Raw genomic sequence first — 18,567 nt, 5'->3', positions numbered from 1 at the left:
TGAGGACAAAGGGCAAATTAATGTCATTAAAGTATTCTGGAAAAATTCTTCTCCACTTAAAGACCCTTTCTCCACTTTAGAAAAGAGTTTTTCATTTCTCTCATCTTCCTGAAGTGCTTTTAGTTTCTAAGGTTTTGGGGGCCAAGAGATTCTCCACTGCCTACAAAAACAAGCTGATTTCTTGGTGGTTTCTATACAATTTATAACAAGTGTGACATATATACACAGAAGTTTGTAATTTGATCCCTAGGAAGGAGTATCAATGACCTTAATGGACACACTTAAACACTCTAGCTTCTACCTGATCTGTTAATTGTATGGGTCTCAATTATGGAGTAATATTGAGTATCTAATTTTCTTCTCTAACTTTTACACTACTCCTCCGCATCCCCAAGTTGAGAGGAGGAGAAGAAATACTGTGTTTCTGGTCTAAAAGCAATAGTTGGATCCACGTTGAAAGCCCTGGCTTCAGGCTGGAGTAACCTTAGAATCTCCAAACAAAAAGATACCTAGACTCACCCCAGACTGTCATACTCACTGTCTAGGAAGGAGTGCCAGGGCACTATTTTTCAAGCACTTTTGCTAGTTGGAATGTAAGCTCGTCTTACCATAGACAGCTACTTGGAGCCTCTTTGCTTCTGCAGATGTTCCAGGCTCATGTTCTTGGCCCTGATATGATCACCAAGGTTTCAGTCGCTCCAAGTAGGGGCACTCTGTCCATAAGCTTGAAGTTGTCCACTCTAGACTTCTGTTTCTATCTGTTCCCTTGGCTCCCTAGATTTTTCCCATGTACAAAAAAGTCTTCAAGTTCTCTCTCACTCCTCCTACTCTTAGGAAATATTCTCTTGCCCTCATCAGAAGAGAAAGAAATTAAGAAATTATGATAAAAATAATTTGTTCCTAGGTCTGGCTCAGTTATTCTGAAAGGACTGTATGTTAGCAGTGTGGACATGATTTCTACTGGGAAAGAGTAAGGAGAGGAGCTTCATGAAGAACAAGGCTGCTTTCTTCATCCCAGTAGCTCCAGTCCTGGCCTTAGAAGAAAGGAGAAGGGGATGGGGGGGGGTATTATTTACAGTCGCACCCTAGTGACATTTACTTTGCTGCCATTTTTGTCTGCCCTAACCAAATACATAAACCTTACGTCTTGGGAAAGGCAACTTTATCTTCACTCAGTTTCTGGACAATTGAAAGCAACAGAGCCATCTAGATTATTGTGGCTTGGTTCCAGTTCCCAAGACACCTCTGAGATAGTAGGGATGAAAGCTTAATAGAGATACTTTGGCTCTTTTATTTATGTAAGCAATAGTTGGCTTCCCTCATCAAAATATTTATAACTTTGATACTGCATTTAAGACATTCTGAGGTACCATGAGAGAGTAGGATTAAATGATGCTCCCAGTCACTAGCCATGCAAAACAGCTTAGCAGCCTGAAAATGCAAAGCTGTGGTTTGAAGTTTTTGAACAATTTTTTTTTGGTGTTAATTACTCTGATGATGACTTACAAGTTTGAGAATAAATACTAGAACAAAGATGCTTCTTTTTCTTCTATGTCCTTTTCAATCCAGATGTGTTTTGATGCTTGTTGGAACAAACATTCAAATGGAAAGACTCTGCATTTTGGGAATCAAAAAGAGCTTGATTTGAGTTCATGCCTTTTTTTTAAACTGGGGAAGAAACTTCTTTCATCAACATTTTAATTTTGTCTATTTCTGCATATAGTCTTCAAGATCAAGGATTTTATTTAGTATTCTTTACTTTCTGTGCATTTTAAAACAAATTTAAAGATCACCTGGCTGCAATTTGAGGCTTACTGTTATTCTTTTAAATTCTTCAATTTATTAAACTCCCAGAACTACACACATTCACACAAGGGTAGCCATGAAAGAGGCTTTGTAGACCCCATCGACCCATATGTAAGCTTATACTGTCATTCTACAGCTGTGTTAGATTCAAATGATTATTTTGAATATAATGCACAAATGAATTGGGAAGCAAACTGCTCTGGGAGATTTCCTGGCTCTACTTTGTTCATCACACATATCATTTAGTTTCCATTCATTGTTATTATAATGTAGGTACATTGCAAATAACCTAGTGACAGGAACAGAGTTCCTGTCTCCCCCCCCCCGCCCCCCCCATACCAGACACACAGGATAACACAGTGGAAAAAGTATAGTATGCATGCAGTCTGTAACAGGAAACTCTCTGATAGAAACCACACACTAAATGAATAATTTCTGCTATCACTAAGTGATCTTCAGCTGTTTAAAAGGTGTTCATTCAATAATACTGTTTACTATTTAAATATGCCAATCCACAGGAAGGATGTGCAAGTAGGAACTGTGTCCTAGATCTTCAGGAACAGAAATTTCAGACATTTGCACAAATTCAAATAGTAAAAAAAAAATACATCTAGCAGGGGAAATGAACGAGTCTTTCCTGTTCCCAAGAGAAGCAACATTACAGACCTCACTGGTGGTCACAGGACTCTGAGGCAGTTGCAGCTCGTAGCACTTTCTGTACATGTCTGAGAGGAGAAACACATCTGAAGGAACTTCTCCTCTGAACAAAAGCAGAAGAGAAGCACTCCACTGGGGAGGTAGGTGCAGTCACCCACAACCCCAATCTCCTCACCTCCATGTTGACAGACTTGAGGCAGCCCCCTGGCATTCCCATTCCGTTTGGGCTGGAGAGGAGAGTTTACTGTGAGTCTATGATTTACTAGCTTGTTCCCTGGCATTTGTTTAGGACGCCGCATCTGTGTCACTCAACTTCCTCCAGGTCTTACTAGACTTCCTGGGCTCTTCTGAGTTTTTAGATATCAGCAGCAAAATTAACAAAACAACACATTTATTATAACACTACAAACACCCACAAGACCTACATCTAAGCCCGAGCCACAAGTGTTGTAGACAGAATGTTGTTCTGTTGAGAGGCTTTGAGGTTTGTCATCTGGCTGAGATTGAAGCAAGGGTGCCAGGATCTGTGTGTGTGGAAAGTGGGGAGGGATTATTAGTAAAATTGAAATCTGAGGTGCTTTTTCAGAAGCCTGCTTGGAAAAAACGGAGTGGCGGCTCAGCACTTAGGAGGCTGAGACAGCAGGAGAATGGTGAGGTGGAGCCCAGTCTAGTTCCAATACAACCTAAACTACTGGGTAAGGACCTGCCAAAACCAAAAGCAAGCAAACACTACCACCCCTCTTCATAAACAAAAACAAACAAACAAAAGCCAAAACAACAACGAAAAGAAACAGTATAGTGTATGTGTATGTAAGGACAGGCCTTGTTAGGTCCACGATGCTTTCCCCCCAACAAGCAGCTTCTGCGGCGCCTTTCTGGGGACACCACTTAGGACAGTGCCCGCCGCTCCCGCGCTTTCGGTAAGCTGGCGTTTGCCTGGTCTCCTCTTCCGGTTGGATGGGAATCAGAAGATCAGCTACTTTGCGATCCAGGGAGGGTGAAGTAGTGGCAGATCTGAGTGCAAAAACTAGAGAGAGCAGGGACCCCCAGAGCTCATCCCGTTGTCTGCTGCGGCCTCGCACCCAAGAGGGGAGAAAGAGGGGGCCTGGAGAGGAGGGAATCGGCTGCTGGCAAGAAGTAGAAGGAAAGGGATTGGAGGCTGGCGCCGAGCCCAAACTACTTGGACGGCTTTCGTTCCATTCTATTCCCTGTGGGGAACCTCCTCCACTTTTTCTCCTCTCCCCCCTCCCTCTTTTCTGCCTCGGTGGGGCGCTCCGGTCCAGGGCTTCTCGAAGCCCAAAGCCGCAGTCGTCTGGTCTCTGTCGGGAGGGTACAGGGGCCTGTGAGCTGGGCTCTGAGGCCATCTAGCCCTTTCCGTTTTTCCCAAAGGGGACCAAGGGGCGCAGTGCCTCTCCTCCCTTCCTAGACCGCTGCCGCTCTAGAGGGGCTGTTTAATTAAAAGGAGGGACCCGCAATGTATACGTCAGATAAAAGCAACGTGCAGAATAAACTAATTAAAACATTGTGTTTGCAACACATTTTATTTCTCTCTCTCTCTTTTTTGATCTTCTCTGTGTTTTAAAGAAATGTCATCGCACCGTAAAGCGAGCCGTGAAACGCTATTTCCTTATAGTGTGCGGCGCTTTTCAAAGGCTAGTGTGATATATTTTAGAAAAGAGATCCCGCTGTGAAAGCTTGCGTGTCTTCCCTTTACCAAACTAAGCTCTTGTCAATCACGCCGAGCTCGGTCCAATCACCGAGATCCTTTTTGGAAAGCAGCTCATCCCGCTGTGCTTTTATACCGCGATCCGCAGCCTGTTTTGATGCATTTTTACCAGCACGTCCAGGGAAATGAATGATGGGGCCGCGCGGTGGTGCAGGGCTAGCTCCCCGAATGCCCGCCTGGCCCTAACGAGGTGCCGCGTATTATGTGCCTCACAGACTTTCTCACGTGGCAGTCACTTTGCGTGGCAACCCCGACGTCAACCAGGGTCAGTGCTGCGGACCTGGCTTGGTTAGGCTTCGAGATCATCTCCACCTGGTTAATGTGGGGTTTGGAGGGCTAGGACCAATAGCCATCTTGGCTGGTGTGCATGGGAAGGCAAGATCCCAAGTAACCTTGAGAAGCACCTTTGGAGTCATGAGCCCCCTAACCAACGTTTTAAAGACGCATGTACCCAGAGCTGTAGGATGATGGAACAGTAGGGTGTCCAGAGGTCTATCTCTCACTTTTTCTGGGCTCATGTTAAGGCTTTGGTTGCAAGCAAACAAACAAGCGCATCTCTTCTCTCTGCACCTCTTTTCCAGCTCCTTCAGGCCCAGAGTTTGGAGGGACCTTCTTAGGGGTCCTTAAACCCCGGTGGGTCTAATACAAAAAGACCTAAACCCCACTAGTTTTCAACCTGTACGGAGCGAGAATCCCCGCCACAGTCCTACAGGTAGGACTGAAACGTCAATTCTCCAGCTGTGAGTCTTAACAGTCTACTGGAACACAGAGCTAATGGGCTGCTGTGGCTAGCTTAGAATGGCCAAGTATAAACCAGTAATAGATTGCATTCACGAATCTATTAGAGAAAGGGTCAATTCCTTGGGGGATAGGTGAAGGAGATGCCTTAGACCCAGAATTCCATAGATTCTTTCCTTTGCCACAGTTTTGTCGGCCTGGGGGTGGGGGGAAAGAATCCTGCTGGGAAATAGCGGAAGCTTTTGATCCTCACCAGGGCTTTCAGGCTCAGAAGGAGAGAGAACTTGAACTAAGGGAGTGCAAAACTCCATGGTCTCAGAAAAAAAAAAAAACGGTTTAGTCGAAAGCTGTGTGAGATCTATGCATTTGGAAAATAGACCAAACGTTGCATTTGAAATCATCACCCAGTGCAAATCATCCATCCATCCTGCCTCTGTAACTCTCTCTCTCTCAGTCTCTCTCTCTCTCTCTCTCTCTCTCTCTCTCTCTCTCTCTCTCTCTCCCCCCCCCTCTCTCTCTCTCACACACACACACTTATATTGAAATTGCTAGCACCCTCTGGGCACACGTTCAATTCCCAAGCCACATTTTTATGCTCATCTTCATCCCTAACACCAGCATCAGCATTTCCCCAAAGGACTTATTTGTTGCCTGGGACTCTGGTGCTTCCGGGAGCAGAGGGCAAAGGGAGAGGAGTGAGTGCTCAGCTGCCCTCCCCTAAATTTTCTCATCCCCAAGGTCTCATTCCTCCTATTCCTTCCCAAGAAGTACCCTTGGTGACAGCCAGATCCTCAGGCTGCCTCTCTAATGAGAGAGTTAGACAGACACACACACACACACAGACAGAGACAGAGACAGAGACAGAGACAGAGACAGAGACAGAGACAGAGACAGAGAAACCTCCTGGGCACCTTTACAACTATTCTCCATTGGAGTCCACAAGATGGTTAGGAAGGGAACTACCTGGAATCGCAGCCCAACCCTGATATACACTCCATGGCTCAATGGTAACTCTGCTCCTGTTCTCCATACAATCTACCCATGCAGAGCAAGCCTTGTTGATTGGTAACTGAGGACCTTGTATAGAGTATCTGAGTGGGAAAGAGGTGACTTGCTGCTCTATCTCCAGAACTCTAGTACTCTAGGAAACTGTTTTCACAGCCTTGGGGGGGGGGGGGACTGCATTTTGCTGCTTTTGTTTTTGTTCTGTTGCTATAGCCTTTGGTGAAGTCTGCATGCCTGACAGTGGTTCCAGAGCAAGCAAAACTAAACATCGGGATCCTGTACATTGCAGCAGATAGGCAGGAAGGGATTTCTTCTGCCTTGGTTTAGCACGTTGACAGGAACTGGGATTTTGCCAGCACTATTTCTGAGAGACAGAGTGTAAGTCTACCTAGCCTTTTGAGGATCCCAGAACCAAGCCAGAAAGCCCAGGGGAAATCTAGAACTCAGAATGACTGTCATTAGGATTTTTTGGGGAAGCAGTTGTACTCTCTCGGGTTTGCAGAGCCGGCTTATGCTCCATGCTGCCTGGGAGCCGGTGGCTCTCACACCAAATCTAAAGGAGAGTTTGGCGATGAAGGCTGGAGGTCCAGCAGACTGTATTTACTACTGCCTGGACAAATGAAGTGGCTCTTGCTCTTTTGATCTGTCTCCTCACTGGGTGTGGGAAGTACACGGATGTTATAGGGTCATACACTGTCGCTGTCTACTTTTGAAAAGAGAGACCTTATCATTTAAATAGGAAGCCAAGTGCCACCATTTAGTCTTAGCTGTGCTCTGTTCAGATGACTTTCCAGGTCGGATCAGTCTTTACTTCCTTTTAGGTCAGCTTTGTTTTTTGGTAAACTAAGGGACCCTCTTAATGCATTAGCACAGTACTTGTTCTGGTGCCATAGATCCAGACTTGTCCTATGTTTCCTGGGCAAACGAATGGACTCCTTCCTGTTTTTCTCTCTAGTTCCCTCCCACCCCCACCCCCACCCCCACCCCCGTTCCAGGCTCTCTTCTAAAAACTTCCTTTGGGCCTGTTTTCTAAACACCTTTTTCTCCTGTGTCTCCAGAGCGCAGCTCACGTAGGAAGTTTTTACACAGCCGGAATGGGAGATGGACAGCGTCTTGGTGGAGGAGACTCCGCCCACGCCCCCCTCTTCATCTTCCAGTTCCTGAGCTTAGTGATTCCTAGAAGGCCAGGAGTGGTCCTCCACAGCAGCAAGGGTGGGAAGGTAAGGTCTAGGAGCTTACCAGCTCTTTGCTTGGCCTTCCTCCGGCTTTAACTTAGAGTGCTCCGTGCCCCTCTTCCCACCCTAGAGGCACAGAAGGGCGGCTTTGTTTTCAGATTGTCTCTTCAAAAACTGAGGGTTTTAAATGCTTAGGAATCATTAAAAAATTTCGGTGACCCAAGTTCCTTCGTAGAAGCTGAAGCCGACCTTAGGTTAGGCCCCGGGAGCTAGCGGCTGGACATTTAATGAAGAGCAGCAGATGCAGCGCTCCGCTTGCCTCGCTCTCTCGCGTGTGGCTGCTGCTGAGTAGTTGTGAAACTGCATGGCTGGAGATCACTAGACACTAATAGCTTCTTTCGCGCCCGGTGAAATCATGTCTTTAGTGTAGTCTCTTTGCTCTGCCTGCCAGAGCAAGGCAGAAGGTGAGGATTCCAGAGCTCCGCTAAACTCCTCCTGGAGCGTTTCGCGCCCTGATGCAGGGCTCGAGCTTTCTTGACTGCTCCGTCGGTACTCTATCACTTGTGCCTTAATCGTTCACTCTCTCTGCCTTGGCGCTGCTCGCCACATCCAAGACCAAAAGGCGAGTGGGAGGATCGTGGCCCTTGCCCTCCCTGGAATCCAGGATCTGGGACTAGCACGCTTGGGATAAATGGCACTGTGCACAGAAAACTATCTGACCCCGAAGGGCCCCCGGCACGCCCCTTTCCCGCCCCCAATCTAGATCTTCAAAGTCTGACCCTCAAAAAGCCATGCGTTCACTTAGTTCTGTTTGTCCAATGCCAGGACTGACCCTTTGGCCCTTTGTGCTTGTAACTTTTCAAAACGTCCATGTTCGACTAGTTGTCCCTCATTAATATCTGCTTCCAGTCCCCTCTCCACCTGTCTTTCCCCCACCAAGTCCAGGTAAACAGAGAACTCAAGGAACACAAGAATATAGATATTTATTTTAAACCGATAGTCAGGCACGGAATGTAAATCATCTCAAGAACCTCCCCCTCCCCCCTCCACAATAATTTACATATGGGGAAAGTGAGGCCCCGGCCTGAAATGACTTGCATTTCAGAGCTCAAAATAATCTTCCACAGAACTGGGTCGGGGAATGATGTCTTTATTCCTATCTGGTCTTAATAGTCTGATGCTGGAACAGCCGCACTAAAATTAAAGAGGCTTTGAGTGGACAACATGGGGTCCAATGAATCTGGCTTCAGCAAGTGCTTTTCATGAGGTAATGTCTAGAGCGCTACTATCCAGCAGTGACTAAAATATCATCTGCTTTCTCCTCATTATTGTCATCTGGCCTGGAACTCAAAATATAGCCCAGGCTGGTTAGTCTATAGCTATGCTAGCCCACTCCTGACAGTCCCCACGTTTAAGACTGGAGTAATGAGAATCATTTTTCTCCTCATTAGCAAACATCAGAATCAAAGGCTAAAATGTCTTTCAATACTGTCAAGGATAGCGCACTGCTAAACTTTGCTGGTTCTGATTCTCTAAGGAAGAATTGGAGGGATCCTTCTTGGATCATGATGTTGGGTATGAGCCTGGTCGTTTGTGGAGGAATACTTCTCTGGGAAGTTCCCAGACTTCCCAAGAGCCCCTTTGAAACACCACTCCTGTGGCGCTCCAGGAGGCATCAGGGGCCAGGCAGTACGTGAGTTAGCGCTGGCTCAAGGCAGCTTGTAATTCAAAATCACCTCGGCGTCCTTGGTTGGCAGATCCTTAAATGGTCTTGCATTCCAGAGCACCAGGGTGACACTGGGTAGCATTTGGCTGTAGCTGGGTTCACACCTAACATCTTTACAAAGCAGGAGTCCATCCCAGCGTGGTGGCTCACGCCTATCATTCCTACACTTGCGAAAGATCAGGTGTTCAAGGTCACCTACTACATCCTTTGCTTCAGGCCAGAAGACTCTCGCAACAAAACAAAAGGCACAGTCAAGTACAGAGTAGATCTACGGGTGTGTGTGTGGGGGGGGGGGGGGGGGGGGGGGAGTAGTCAGAAAGTCTCTTCACTGGAATTTTGTTGGAAAAATGAGTTGTGTGCCTAATGCAGTATTGGGGCCCAGTCTTTTCAGAGAAAAAGCCTGCACTCACCCTGCTTTTAGCAGCACTCAGTTTCACTTGGAGGAATGGAGGGTCGGGTGTAGTTTTCTTTTCCTTTTTGGGAGGGATTAATGGAGCATGTTACTCATCAATTGATCTTTCAGGTCAAGGTGTCTAGGAGCAATCCAATGAGTCATTACTGCTCTTATTTAACAGGCATCCTGGATGCTGGCAGAAGATGGCCTGAGGGCCTTTAGGATAAAAACTCAATTGGCTCTACCGGAAACCACACTAGTAGTCAAACAGGATAAGAAGGACATGAGTCAGTCTGCTCTCACCACATACTGTACCAATTCCTACTAAGTTTGAATAGACTCTCATCCTCTGGGCCACATAGAATATGGGAAATCCGGTCTGCCCCATCCACCCCCATCACACATCACAAATACTTCTCTAGGCACCTGCTCTACCTCTACTACTACATCCTTAGTTCCCATCCGTACCCCGTTTTTCTCTCGCTTATACTCATTCATTCATTCTTTCACCTTCTCAAAAATCATGTGGTCAGAGTATGGCCTTTGACCTCTAACCAATTAGGTTTAGGTCCTATACATCTTGCTGATAACTGACTTTCTAAGCTAAAGCAAGTGATGTAGTAATTGAACACCCTAGCTTCCGTAGTTCTGAAAGAAGGTGAGTAGTAATGAGTATCTTTAAGAGTTTTCAGATGATTTAAGTGAAATAAAAGGGAGCTGAGTGGCACAAAATAGCAGCCACTTACTGGTAGCTATGAGGATGAATGAAGGAACCTTTGGGAAAGTGGCTCAAAGTGCTTCGTGTGCTCCACTGTGTTTGTGGAGTCTTGCAGAGAAATGGACTATGCTACTTTTACAATCTCACAAATATATATGGCTTTGTGATTATGGCACTCCATGCTACCTCACATCCTAAGAACTGATACCATTTTGTTTAGCCTATTAGGACCCCACAAAACAATTTTATTCTACTTGGAAGCACAGTTAACCCAGTCCTACCAGACTAAAGCTTCTCGTCCCCTAGAGTAAAGCAGCCCTTCTTTTTGTCCCTGTAGCCTGTTACAAGGATTTTTAAAAGTAGCCAGAGACCCTGACAATATGGAGAAGAGTCCAATAGAAGGATTCCTTCATTTCTGGCCTAGTGTATTCTCATCTAGTTGAGATGAAGGTAACAGCATTATCAAGAACAGGCCCACACGTGTGCAACGCAGGTTAAGCAACCAGAAGTGAAACGCTGGTAGAAGAGACTTGCTGGGCTGCACTTTTTCATCTTCACATGGTGGAGTTGAGGAGATGTTTCCAGAGACACCGCTCAGTTCCCACCTTTAACTTAGGCATTCCGAGGCATTACAACCTTAGATAAGTCACTTAAGCTTTCTGCAGTTTTGTTCAATTCTTATAATGTTTTCCATTCCTAGGGATCTAGTCTGATACCATTGATAGATTTGGGAGGGGGGGTACAGCTGGAGCGGAATACGGAGGAGTGGATGGAGGAGGGTTTTTTGCATTATTTCTGAAAACAGTATACTTCCTAAGGACAAATAAGCAATAAAACTTGACAATTCATCGCTTCATCAATTCAGATGATGAGGTAGTACAACCTAACAGAGAAATTAGAATACTGACCTTCTTTCCCAGCTTGGTTGCCAATCACAGTTGAAGTGTAGATGTATACTTTAGCACACCTGTATTGGACAGTTCCAAGTCCCTGGGGGAGTTCTTCTAAACTCCTGTGGTGTTTTTATACAGTTCTGGCTAGCCTTAGTTCATTCCATGCTTTGGGTTCTTCTGGTAGTTCAGTGGTGGAAAATCAGGGGGTGAAGATCATTTTCTTTTCATTCTTTCCAAGGAAGAGCACATTTGTTCCCCAGACTTCCTAGAGTCCTCCATAGCTCTCAGTTGGCAACCCTAGCCAACTGACTACTCAGGCAGCATCACATTCAAGTCAACTTACTGGGATTCATGAAGTAGGCCTCTGGGATCACCACATTTCCATCTACATAAACAGATGTTTTGACTTCAAGAATCTTTTCCTGTTGGATAACTTCCTGACATACAAGAAATAAATTTGTGGGTTAGAGACATGGCTCAGCGGTTAAGAGCACTGACTGCTCTTCCAGAGGTCCTGAGTTCAATTCCCAGCAACCACATGGTGGTTCACAACCATCTGTAATGGCATCTGATGCCCTCTTCTGCTGTGTGTCTGAAGACAGAGACAGTGTACTCATATAAATAAAAACAAATAAACATTAAAAAATGAATTTGTAAAATATTTCTCAAGCAAGAAAAATATTTAAGCATGCTTCTTTGGCTTGTACCATTTGAGAATTAATCAAGCCTCTATAATATCTACTTTAATTCCGGTGTTTGAGGTGTTTGATGGTGTTTGATGTTAAGGATTCTCACATGACTGGCAACATAGTTGAAGTTGGATTTTAATAAGTGTTACTTTTTTCTGTCTGAAATTCTGAACATATATACAAAGAACGAACAGAGAATTCTAAACTGTTCTGACATTAGGTGGTTGTAGTTTGACCCATGAATCTATTCCACTGAATATTTGAGTATTTAGATAAGTATGCCACTGGATTTAGGAGAGTAGCTACACTTGGCTTCTCTTTTGCTTTGGGTGGCTGGAGAAAAGATACTGGGTAGTTAGGGTAAATGGCTCTAAAAATAGTGTGGCCTTTTCTTTGCTTGGCAAGTAGAATTATGCGGTTTGGGCCCTGTGGGTTGACTGCCCCTGGTTTTCCATGTTGTATTCTCAATTGCTGTGAATATAATTTTAGAGAAATGACACTTTGTTGTTAGCAGGCTTTTTCTGTCTGGGTTAGGGAGGCAATACATGTCTTTAAACTTTTGGGATTCGTACTTGTGTTACGTGTTAAGTGAATTACCACAGGCCCCTGCCCCCTTCATCTGCATTTTAAGAATTGACACTTGTGATAATGTATAGTTTTAGAAGAATCTCATTTTGATAAATGTAGACATGGTAGCATCTTTCCCATTGGTCATTGGTTTGTGGCTTGGCTTTTTTGTCTCTAACTTAATTCCCTGACTATTTTCTTTCTTTCTTTCTTTCTTTCTTTCTTTCTTTCTTTCTTTCTTTCTTTCTTTCTTTCTTTCTTTCGAGCTGAGGACCGAACCCAGGGCCTTGGTGCTCTACCACTGAGCTAAATCCCCAACCCCTTCCTGACTATTTTCTATCTCATCTCAGCTGAACAAGATTACCATCTATAATATTATATATCTTTAAGGAAATATGCATTTCAATTTCAAAATCTAAATGTAGGATGTTTTGCTCCAGTAACAGGAAAAGAGAAAAAAAAAAAAGACAATTCATAACTAGTTAACTTAACATCAATGTATGAGTTAGACATTCTCATGAGACAAGAGAGTCTGTACACAAATTTCAATCGGGAACTTCCTGACTGTATGATCATCACAGTTACTTAAATTTCTTGGTAAACAAGAAGAAAGGAAACATCCAGTATAATACCCAGAGTAATGTTCAAAATATCTTCGCCCAACCCCCTCTTTCTCCTAAATCTTCCTAAATTGTGGTATGGCTAGGCTGGAATGTGCTATGTAGCTCAGGCTAGTTTGAACTGGTTGGTGATCTTCCTGCCTCCATTTCCCAAGTGCTGGGATTACCTGTGTATACCACCACACCCAGCTAAAGCTCTCCTTAAAAACTGGTCTGTGAACTAGGTCTGGATCATGCATGTGATCTGAGTGTTCAGAAAGTTGAGACAGAAGGATCTTGAGTTAGAGGTTCACATAGACTACTACCGAGCAAGTTCCAGACCACACTGAGCTATTCAGTGAGACCCAGTCTCAAAGACAAAAGCCAAACATAAACACAAAACCAGTAACACTGAACAAATTTTTGAGTTTATAAGAGAGCAACTTTTAAATTTTAAGTTGGGAACTAACACATGGGGGGGGGGCAGGATTTTGCTTACCTATATACAATCCTCCCTATTTTTGTTCTTTTTAGTTGAACCCATAGCTTAACACACAGCAAATGAGTGCCCTACCACTGCAGTAGGTAAACAGACCCTAAGGCCTCTCTACACACTTTCAAAAAATGATGCAAAGTAGACACATGGGCCAAGAAAGAAAGGGAAGGAAGGAAGGAAGGAAAGAAGGAAGGAAGAAGAGAGAAATAAGAAAGGAAGGAGAGAGAGGGAGAAGGAAAGAGAGAGGAGGAAGGAAGGAAGGAAGGAGAGAGAAATAAGAAAGGAAGGAGAGAGAGGGAGAAGGAAAGAGAGAGGAGGAAGGAAGGAAGGAAGGAGAGAGAAATAAGAAAGGAAGGAGAGAGAGGGAGAAAGAAAGAGGAGGAAGGAAGGAAGGAAGGAAGAAAAAGAATGAATGAAAGAAAGAAAGAAAGAAAGAGAGAAAGAGAGAGAGAGAAAGAAAGAAAGAAAGAAAGAAAGAAAGAAAGAAAGAAAGAAGAAAAGAAAGAGAAAAGGTTGTGATTTGTCCTGGTTATGCATCTGAAAGTGAATCAATTAGCAGCTTCAAGGAGGTTCTGTGTGCCCCTATTTGCACACAAAACAGACCACAGCAATTTGGCTCTCTTTCTGTGAGTTCCTCAAGAAAAGAAAGGAATTTTGTGTCTTGCTTATTATACCCTCCTAATATAGCCTGCTGTATGCCTAGCACTCATGATGTAAGAAGATATTATTATTGAGGCAATAGATTCTTTTAGATGCCAAATGGCCTAGTGAAGATGAGATCTAATATAATATGGAAATTCCAAGCATAGTGACAATAGGCTTAAGCAGTTGTGAGAGAGTGTGAATGGGCACACCTGGATGTATGTGGAGGGATTTCAAACTGCCTTTCCTCAGAAATGCAAAGAGAATTAGAAAGATGAGATTTGGCTACATAATGAGACATAAAGGTTTGCCATATGTACGATTTCTTTGTAAATCCACAAAAGGTTTTAGCGTCATTGTCTTCTCTTGACTTTTTTTTTTTTCACAAATTGAAACCTAGCTAACCTTTTGTAACTAGAATTACCGTTAACTCTTTTGTTTTGTGAAAATGGAGACTTGACTTCTTTGTGCTTCTTAATCCTCCAAATATTTTAAAACAGAAGCATCAATTCAAAGCAGCAGCCTGAGTAAGTGGCCATCTTCCAGGTCAACTTATACTACAAGAAATACTATCACACACACACACACATATATACACACACACACACACACACACACACACACACACACACACACTCGAAATGTCAGGAAGTGTTATGGATGGCCAGATCCCAAGCATTATTTGTTATAGCTGAGTTTCTTTCTAGCCCACAGTTAATTCTAACAGGATTTGAAGTGCTATTGGATCTAAATTCTAGGTCTCTCTGAGGTCAGAGTGAAGTATAGATGATACTGTGGCCTATTTCTCTGCCATTTTGCCTTTCGTTCCTGTTGGTTTTCCACTTAACCTCAGGTGTATTACTCACTCCTGCATCTTTCCAATTTCCCTAATGCAATATTTGAAGCATGGGCCATCCTACTGAATTGTATGTCAAAGATCACTTGAAGCATATTTAAAATAGATGGACCAAGGAATATTCTGTTGCATTATTCTCATGAAAACCACAGACCTAACACTGACCATGTAAATAAGGAATCGGAAGCATGGCCTTGTGGTCCATACCTATAATCAATCTCAGTGCGTGGGAGGCTGAGAAGGGAGTGAGGGAGAAAGCACTGCCAGACTTCGTGGTCTGCACACCTCAGATCCACTTCTTTATTTTTTAAGCATTTATTTATTTTATGTATATGCATATACTGTAGCTCCCTTTGGACACGGAAGAGGGCATCGGTTCCCATTACAGATGTGAGCCACCATGTGGTTGCTGGGACTTGAACTCAGGGCCTCTGCAAGAGCAGTCAGGGCTCTTAACCTCCGAGGCTATTTCTCCAGCTCCTCACAACCACTTCTATTCCTCATTCTTCCAGGAATCATTAAACAGGCACTGAGCACCTGTGACTATCAGACCCTGCTTTAAATGGCTGGCATACAGAAATGATTGGAAGATAGTCTTGCCTCCAGGAGCTCACAGTCTGGAGGAGAGAGGCAAAGAAGTAAACAGGCAAACCCAAGGCAACTAATCCTGAAGCACGGAGAAGGAAATGCCATTCCTTATTAAAAATCAATCAAGACCTCCCAAGCCTTAAGCAGAGTGCTGGGAAGGTGTAGAGAATTGAAGTACAGGCTCCTTTATTTCTCAGTTAGGCTAGTTACTTTTGCATTACATCACCATAACCCAGTAACAGTGAAATCCACCAAATCTACCTGACAGAACAACTTAAAGAGAGGATAAATTTATTTTTTTCTACTGTTTTAGAGATATCAGGACACCATGGCAGAATTCATAGTGACAGAAACCTGTGGCAGTGCTCCTCACGTTGTGGGTGGAGCAGGATGAGGCAGAGAGGGAAAAAACAAAACAAAACAAAACAAAACAAAACAGGGACTAGCCTTCAAACGCCCGCTCATGGTGCTGTAAAGTCCGTGTCATGTAAAGTTCATGTCAATGGAAAATTAACTCTGATCCCCTCCCTTCCTAGAAGGGTGAGGCCACACACTCCCAAGGGAAAAAACCATAGGATCCCTCCATTCCCAAGAAGGGTGAAGACACAGGGTTCCAAGAAAAACCACGGGTTATCAGACAAATAGAGCCAGCCATCTGGCAGCAGATAGCTCCGCATTAGAGGGTCCCCCCACATCCCACCAACGCCAACCGACCTGTTTATCGAAAAAAAAAAAAAAAAAAAAAAAACTGCCCTGCTCGAACTGTATATAAGCTTCGGTTCAAGTGTGTTCACTTCCGTTTCTCCTGCGTGAGCGAATGGCCTCAATGCATTGAACCAATAAAATCCTCTTGCAATGGCATTGAGGTTCCTTCATGGTTTTCCGGTAGTGCAGCCGTAGGGCTCCACAGTGCCTTAGTTCAGACCTCTGACCGACCGTACATTCTCCAGTTTTCATAGACTACCAAAACAGCACCACCAGGTGGGGAACAAGTGTTCAAAATGGAGGCCTTTGGGAGATGGTTCATATTTGAGAATAGAACTCAGGAATTCCTTTGTTCGTTCAGCTGGCATGTACTGAGTTTCTACTATGATCCATGTATTAGCTGAGACAAGGGACTGACTTGAGTCATTAGTGAACTTCCAATGTACTAGAGGGGACAGTTAAGAAAAGAATTTGAGTTAAGTTAGGGTATGGTAAACTCAAGTTCTCTGCCACCTACCAGCACTTTTGCACTTATGTATTAGGTGTTGAATATAATAGTTCTAACACAGGGCTGGAGAGATGGCTCAGAGGTTAAGCAAGTTTGTTACTTTTGTGGAGGATCTGAGTTCTCTGTTCTTGAACCCCATGAATAAGCAATCTCATCTATTGGTAACTTTTTTTGGAGGGGGGGTTGGTTTTCTGAGACAGGGTTTCTCTGTAACCTTGGCTGTCCTGGAACTCCCTCTGTAGACTAAGCTGGCTTCTAACTCACAGAGATCCACCTGCCTCTGCCTTTCCAGTGCCAATAAACCTGGACAGCATCTATTTGTAACTTTCATTTCAGGGGATCTGACACCCTCTACTGGACTCCTCAGGTACTGCATACACAGACACAGGCAAGTATAAGAATAAAAATTAAAAAAAAAACTTTAAATATAAAAATACTTGTACTACAAGCCATTATGTTTACTGAATTTGCTATTTTATACTAGGTTCATTTAATATGCATAATTAAAATTGTTACTGAAACTAGTTTTTAATAGTTATGTTATTAGGCACATTACATGTATCATCTTATTTACATATTTTTAGAATTTATTTAACTTAATATGTATGAATGCTTTTCCTGCACGCATGTATCTGCATCACATGCTTGCCTGTTGGATATCCTGGAACTGGGATTGCAGATGGTTGTGAGCCACTATGTAGGTGTTGGGAATCAAACCTAGGTCCTCTGGTTTGGTTAAGAAAACAAATGCTCTTAACTTCTGAGCCATCTCCTCTCCCCCATGTCATCTGTGCCATCTCATTTAAAATGGAGCCTTGTTTTCAGGCAGAAAACAGTCACAGAGAGATTCAATCACTTGTTTAAGATCCCTGGGCTAGTCAATTAGAAGATTTCGACTTAGGCTCTGATGCCCGAACTGCAGCCAAAGCCTATAATCATAACAAAAGACAACCTCTGTCTTCAACAAGCGCAAAGCAGTGGGGGACTTGGAGAAGGAAGCAGATAGTTATAACACTGTGGGACGCTAGAATGAAAGTGGAGAAATACTTTTTTTCTCTCCTGAGGGTATTAATTAGGAAAAGGCATGATGGTAGATTTCTGGTTGAGTTTCTTTTAAATCAAGAAAACTCTCGGGTTTATGTTTTTACTATTATAAAAGATGTAAAATATAATGTTTACTAGTATAATCATTTTAAAGTGTACAATTTAGTCTCACGAAATACATTCTTACTGCTTTGCAATCACCCATCATCCTTTCACAAATTTTCCGTCATTTCTTTTTTTTTCTTTTTGAAGTATGTATGCATAGACAGGTTTATTGCCATGAAGAGGGTAGAAAGAGGGGAGGGAGAAAGAAAGAACCAAAGAGAGAAAGGGGGAGGGAAGAAAGAGAGGGAGAGGGAGAGGGAGAGGGAGAGGGAGAGGGAGAGGGAGAGGGAGAGGGAGAGGGAGAGGGAGACGGAGAGGGAGACGGAGACGGAGAGGGAGAGGGAGAAACAGAGAGATGAAAAGAGAGAGCAATTTCAAACAGAAACTGCTCTATTCTTAAAGACTACCCCTCCCTTCAGTCCTCACTAACTCTTCATCACCTCTTCATCTTAAAGCAGTAGTTTGACTACTCTAGGTATTTCCCATAAGTAGAATCAATTTGTTCCTGTTAAAATTTAAATTTCATATTTAAAATGTCATCCATCTTGTAGTGTATATCAAATTTCCTTTATTTTTTAAGGGGAAGTGATGTTCCTTTGTATGTATATGTGTGAATTAACCTTTGCTTATGCATTCACTGATTGGTAGATTGTGTTGTGTCCACCTTGTGGTAGTTGGGGAATAATGTGAATTGGTTTGAATTCCTGCTTTCAATTCCTTTGCTTCTAACCTAGGAGTGGGAATGATGAACCAGTTGATCATTGTACATCTAATCTTTTGAGAAACTGCTTGCCTTTCATAGTTGCTGTACCATTTAGCATTTTCACGGGCAGTGCTGGACTGGTGCAATTTTATCCTAGCCTTGCCACTGCTTGCTCATTCTTTCTTATTGTGACCCGATGAATGGATATGGAGTGGTATCTCACTGTG

Source organism: Arvicanthis niloticus, chromosome X (assembly GCF_011762505.2).
Source record: "Arvicanthis niloticus isolate mArvNil1 chromosome X, mArvNil1.pat.X, whole genome shotgun sequence".
NCBI classification, from domain to species: Eukaryota; Metazoa; Chordata; class Mammalia; order Rodentia; family Muridae; genus Arvicanthis; species Arvicanthis niloticus.
This window is presented reverse-complemented; position numbering follows the sequence as displayed.